Source organism: Zalophus californianus, chromosome 13, assembly GCF_009762305.2.
Source record: "Zalophus californianus isolate mZalCal1 chromosome 13, mZalCal1.pri.v2, whole genome shotgun sequence".
In the NCBI taxonomy this organism is placed as follows: domain Eukaryota; kingdom Metazoa; phylum Chordata; class Mammalia; order Carnivora; family Otariidae; genus Zalophus; species Zalophus californianus.
In genome coordinates, this window is record NC_045607.1 from 67121032 (window position 1) to 67127857 (window position 6826).

The following is a 6826-nucleotide window of genomic DNA, read 5'->3' on the forward strand; positions in this document are numbered from 1 at the left end:
CTCTTTTTGCCATTCCTTTATGGATTAAGTCAGAAAAAAGGAACTCATTTGATAGCAGAGATAAACCACTTGCTTGCAAAAACTCTCGGGTACCTGTTAAAACCTCATACCCTATATCATCCTCAATCATCCGGGCAAATGGAATGTAAAAATCTAGACATAAGAAGGACTGTAGGGAAATACCAAGAAATTAAGCATGAATGGCCAACGACATTGCCCCTGACCCTTATTAAGATCCAGAATGCTCCAAGTAGGAGACATGGATCGACCCCTTTTGAAATAGTGTTTGATCGTCAAAGCCTACTGACATCTCTAAACCTTCCATGCATGGAGTAAGTGAAAAATGTGATGCTATGACTAACTCTAAACAAGGACTACCTTGTCTACCTGAGGCACATCACCAATAGGTAAAAGAGGCATGGCCTCTACCAACTGATGAGGCTTGCCACACCTTTCAACCGGAAGACCAAGTAGACATCAAGGTCTTTGGAAAAAAGCATATGCTGTCACCTCCCTGGGAAGGACCTTATGAGGTGTTGCCATCAAAACAAAAGAGAAACCTGCCTGGATTCTTACAAGCCATGCCAAAATAGATTTTATTTAAGATTTTATTAAAGAATGAGTTTTAATACCAAAAGTATACTGATGCAAAATTAGAACTTAGGTTTTTTCTCTTTTTACAGACAAAAAATTTTCTTAGACTGTTGGTTTGCTTATTACAAAAAATTATAAACAAAGTTTTTCCTTACATTTAATGTAAAGGCCAATGGCCTAGATATACAAATTTTTAATGCTTTGTCTTCATCAGATTATTCAAGAAAACTGAGTCTTAATATTAAAAGAGCTGAATTTTGTTCACAACTGTGTAACCTTCTGCATTTACCTTTAAAATATTTTATTGTTGGCCCTCCTCTCTCCAGGCATCCCTGTGAGAGGAACATCATCTTTCAACCCTGCAAGCCCGTCCCTGATGCTCCGCCATGATGCCCAGCGAAGACAGCACGACCTGGAAGTTCAACTACTTCCTTAAGATCATCCAACTTTTGGATGATCATCTAAATGCTCTACTGTGGAGCTGACAACGTGGGTTCCAAGAAGACACAGCAGATCTGCATGTCCCGCCACGGGAAGGTTGTGGTGCCGAGGGCAGGAACACCATGACGTTCAAGGCCATCTGAGGGCATCCAGCGAGAACAACCCAGCTCTCGAGAAACTAGTGCCTCATATCTGGGTGAATGTGGGCTTCGTGTTCACCAGGGAGGACCTCACTGAGATCAGGGACATGCTCCTGACCAATAAGGTGCCAGCTGCCGCCAGTACTGGTGTCATAGTCCCAGTAAAGTCACGGTGCCAGCCCACCACATTTGTCTGGGGGCCTGAGAAGGCCTCCTACTTCCAGACTTTAGACATCACCACTAGAATCTCCAGGGGTACCAGTGAAATCCTGAGTGAGGTGCAGCTGATTAAGACCAGAGAAAGAGTGGGAGCCAGGGAAGCCACACAGCTGAATAAGCTAAACATCTCCCCCTTGTCCTTCAGGCTGGTTGTCCAGCAGGTGTTGCACTACAGCAGCTTCTACAACCCTGAAGGGCTTGACATCACAGAGGCAAATGCATTCTTGCTTCCCGGAGGGCATCTGCAGTGTTGCCCGAGGACGTCTTGCAGCTAGGTTACCCGACTGTTGCATCAGTGCCCCATTCTACCATCAACAGATACAAGGAGGTCCTGGCGTTGTCTGTGGAGACTGATCACACTTCCACTTGCTAAAAAAGGTCAAGGCCTTCTTGGCTGATCCACCTGCATTCATGGCTACCGCTCCCGTGGCTGCCACGGCCACAGCCAAGGTGGAAGCAAAGGAAGATTCACAAGAGTGGGACGAGGATATGGGATTTGGTCTCTTTGACTAATCACCAAAAAAAGCAACCAACCCAGCCCACTTTATTTGTGAAACAGGGGAATAAAAGCTTACTTTTCTTAAAACAAAACAAAACAACCTTTTATTTTCACTTCAGTTGAATAAATATCGTTGCTTAATGATCTATGATCCTATTTAATCAAACGTTCAAATATTTTGATTTTTTTAACACAAACTTTCCAAAATCTAATTCTAAAATGAAGTATTCAATCACAGTGTAACTAAAATATTCCAGTCATAGAACACTACATCAAAAACTAATGGGGGGGGCGGAGCAAGATGGCGGAGGAGTAGGAGACCTGGAATTCATCTGGTCTCAGGAATTCAGCTCAATAGGGATCAAACCATTCTGAACACCTACGAACTCAACAGGAGATCGAAGAAAAGAATAGCAACAACTCTCTGAACAGAAAAGCAACCACTTACTGGAAGGTAGGACGTGCGGAGAAGTGAATTCGAGGCGATATTCGGGAGGATAGACGGCGGGGGAGGGGGCTTCCGTAGGCCGCTTCTGGCAAGTGCTAGAGCCGCGGAGCACAAAATTGGAACTTTTAGAAGTCGGCTCTGCTGAGGGACGTCGCTCCAGTGGCTAAGCGGGGGGTGGAATCCTCCCGGGACAGTGTGGTCTCAGGACCCTTGGGGTCACAGAAAGACCGGGGGTGCCTGAGTGCAGCAGAGCTCCCGGGTATCGGAGCGGGGAAGCCGGCTGCAGAGACGGAGCCGAGGCGCGGGCTCTCAGCTCGGGGTGGCCATAAACTGTGATCCACGGCCCAGTCGGGCCACTGCTCCTCCAGCAGGGACCCAACAAGCGGCAGAGCAGGGAGACTCCCCTTCCTCCCCTGGGGAGGAGTGGCACGGAAGCACACCGCAGGGATCTGCTGGGTTTGGAGACTCCACCCGGGGTCAGGTGCCAGAGATAGCAACGCTCGGTCACAGGCCGGGTGAGCACTGAGTGCGGCCGGAGACCGGGGAGATGGGAGTGACTGCTTTTCTCTGGGGGCACACTGAGGAGCGGGGCCCCGAGTTCTCAGCTCCTCCGGGCGGAGATTGGGAGGCCGCCGTTTTCACCCTGGTCCTCCAAAGCTGTACCGAGAGCTTGCAGGGAACAAAAGCTCCTGAGAGCAAACTGGAGCAGCTTGCTTAGCCCAGACTCACAAGGGCGGGGCAATTCCGCCTCCGGCAAAGACATTTGGGAACCACGGCAACAGGCCCCTCCCCCAGAAGATCAGCACGAACAGCCAGCAAGCCAAGACCAAGTTTACCAATCAAGGAGAACAGGAGAACTCCAGCGCTAGGGGAATACTGCACATAGAATTCATGGCTTTTTTACCATAATTCATTAGTTTTTCAAAGTTAATTTTTTTAACTGTTTTTTTTTTAATTTTTCTTTTTCCCTTTTTCAAACATCTTCTCAATCCCTTTTTTAAAAAAATTTTTTTATTTTTCATTTTTAGAGTCATATTTTTATCCCTTCATAGTAGTTACCCTTATTTTTGGCATATATATATATAAGTTGTTCTCTCTTTAAAATTTTGAGATACAATTTCTTCTAACAGATCAAAATATACCCTAAATCACTAGTGTATGGCTTTGTTCTAGTCTCCTGCCTGATCACATTCTCTCCCTTTTTTTTTTTCTTTTTTCTTTTTCTTTCTAAATCTTCTTTCTTTTTAAAAACAACTTCTTATCTTATCAAGTCCTTTTATAAAATCTTTTATAATTTTCATCTTTACAGTCATCTGCCATCCCTTCATTGTATCAACCCTTATTTTGTACATATATAAGTCTTTCTTCCTTTAAAATTTTAGCAGGCACTTTCTTCTAACAGACCAAAATATGCCCAAAAGCTAGTGTGTGGCACTGATCTATGCACTAGCCTGATCATATTTGATCATACTGTTTTTTTCTGTTTTGTTCTGTTTTTGTTTGTTTTTATCTTTTTCTTTTTCCTTTTCTTTTCCCTCTTCTTTCTTTTCCTTTCTTGTCCCCTGGTTTCAGGTCTTTTCTGATTTGTATAGAGTATATTTGCTGGAGACGTTGTTAACCTGTTAGCATTCTGTTCTCTCATTCATCTGTTCTCCTCTGGACAAAATGACAAGACGAAAAAAATCACCTCAGCAAAAAGAACAAGAGGTAGTACCGTCTGCCAGGGACCTACTCAATATAGATATTAGTACGATGTCAGACCTAGAGTTCAGAATCATGACTTTAAAGATACTAGCTGGGCTTGAAAAAAGTGTGGAAGTTATTAGAGAAACCTTTCTGGAGAAATAAAAGAACTAAAATCTAACCAAGTCGAAATCAAAAAGGCTATTGATGAGGTGCAATCAAAAATGGGGGCACTAACTGCTAGGATAAATGAGGCAGAAGACAGAATCAGCGATATGGAAGACCAAGTGATGGAAAATAAAGAGGCTGAGAAAAAGAGAGATAAACAACTACAGGATCACGAGGGCAGAATTCGAGAGATAAGCGATACGATAAGATGAAACAACATTAGAATAATTGGGATCCCAGAAGAAGAAGAAAGAGAGAGAGGGGCAGAAGGTATATTGGAGCAAATTATAGCAGAGAACGTCCCTAATGTGGGGAAGGAAACAGGCATCAAATTCCAGAAGGCACAGAGAACCCCTCTCAAAATCAATAAAAATAGGTCAACACCCCAACATCTAATAGTAAAACTTATGAGTCTCAGAGACAAAGAGAAAATCCTGAAAGCAGCTCGGGAGAAGAGATATGTAACCTACAATGGTAGAAACATTAGACTGGCAACAGACCTATCCACAGAGACCTGGCAGGGCAGAAAGGACTGGCATGATATCTTCGGAGCACTAAACGAGAAAAATATGCAGCCAAGAATACTATATCCAGCTAGGCTATCATTGAAAATAGGAGAGATAAAAACCTTCCAGGACAAACAAAAACTAAAGGAATTGGCAAACACAAAACCAGCCCTACAAGAAATATTGAAAGAGGTCCTCTAAGCAAAAAGAGAGCCTAAAAGCAGCATAGATCAGAAAGGAACACAGACAATATACAATAACAGTCACCTTACAGGCAATACAATGGCACTAAATTCATACCTTTCAATAGTTACCCTGAATGTAAATGGGCTCAATGCCCCAATCAGAAGACACGGGCTATCAGATTGGATAAAAAACAAGACCCATCCATATGCTGTCTGCAAGAGACTCATTTTAGACCCAAAGACACCCCCAGATTGAAAGTGAGGGGGTGGAAAACCATTTACCATGCCAATGGACACCAAAAGAAAGCTGGGGTGGCAATCCTTCTATCAGACAAATCAGATTTTAAAACAAAGACTGTAAAAAGAGATGAAGAAGGACACTATATCCTACCTAAAGGATCTATCCAAAAAGAAGATCTAACAATTGTAAATATCTATGCCCCTAACGTGGGAGCAGCCAATTATATAAGGCAATTAATAACAAAAGCAAAGAAACACATTGACAACAATACAATAATAGTGGGGGACTTTAACACCCCCCTAACTGAAATGGACAGATCATCTAAGCAAAAGATCAACAAGGAAATAAAGACTTTAAATGACACACTGGACCAAATGGACTTTACAGACATATTCAGAACATTCCATCCCAAAGCAACAGAATACACATTCTTCTCTAGTGCATGGAACATTCTCCAGAATTGATCACATCCTAGGTCACAAATCAGGTCTCAACTGGTACCAAAAGATTGGGATCATTCCCTGCATATTTTCAGACCACAATGCTTTGAAACTAGAACTCAATCACAAGAGCTCAAATACATGGAGGCTAAAGAGCATCCTACTAAAGAATGAATGGGTCAACCAGGAAATTAAAGAAGAATTAAAAAAATTCATGGAAACCAATGAAAATGAAAACACAACTGTTCAAAATCTTTGGGATACAGCAAAGGCAGTCCTGAGAGGAAAGTATATAGCAATACAAGCCTTTCTCAAGAAACAAGAAAGGTCTCAAATACACAACCTAACCCTACACCTAAAGGAGCTAGAGAAAAAACAGCAAATAAAGCCTAAACCCAGCAGGAGAAGAGAAATAATAAAGATCAGAGCAGAAAGCAATGAAATAGAAACCAAAAGAACAGTAGAACAGATTAATGAAACTAGGAGCTGTTTCTTTGAAAGAATTAACAAGATTGATAAACCCCTGGCCAGACTTATCAAAAAGAAAAGAGAAATGACCCAAAACAACAAAATCATGAATGAAAGAGGAGAGATCACAACCAACACCAAAGAAATACAAACAATTATAAGAACATATTATGAGCAACTCTATGCCAGCAAATTAGATAACCTGGAAGAAATGGGTGCATTCCTAGAGATGTATCAACTACCAAAATTGAACCAGGAAGAAATAGAAAACCTGAACAGACCTATAACCACTAAGGAAATTGAAGCAGTCATCAAAAATCTCCCAACAAACAAAAGCCCAGGGCCAGATGGCTTCCCAGGGGAATTCTATCAGACATTTAAAGAAGAATTAATACCTACTCTCCTGAAACTCTTCCAAAAAATAGAAATGGAAGGAAAACTTCCAAACTCATTTTATGAGGCCACCATTACCTTGATCCCAAAACCAGACAAAGACCCCAACAAAAAGGAGAATTACAGACCAATATCCTTGATGAACATGGATGCAAAAATTCTCACCAAAGTACTAGCCAATAGGATCCAACAGTACATTAAAAGGATTATTCACCATGACCAAGTGGGATTTATCCCTGGGCTGCAAGTCTGGTTCAACATCCGCAAATCAATCAATGTGATACAATACATTAACAAAAGAAAGAACAAGAATCATATGATCCTCTCAATAGATGCAGAAAAAGCATTTGACGAAGTACAGCATCCTTTCTTCATCAAAACTCTCCAGAGTAGAGGGATAG

General features: G+C 42.1%; 1 pseudogene; it reads left to right on the forward strand.

Annotated features, from left to right (window-relative positions):
• The first annotated feature begins 983 nt into the window (after positions 1–983).
• On the forward strand, positions 984–1907 carry LOC113934968 (annotated as a pseudogene).
• The last annotated feature ends 4919 nt before the right edge of the window (positions 1908–6826 follow it).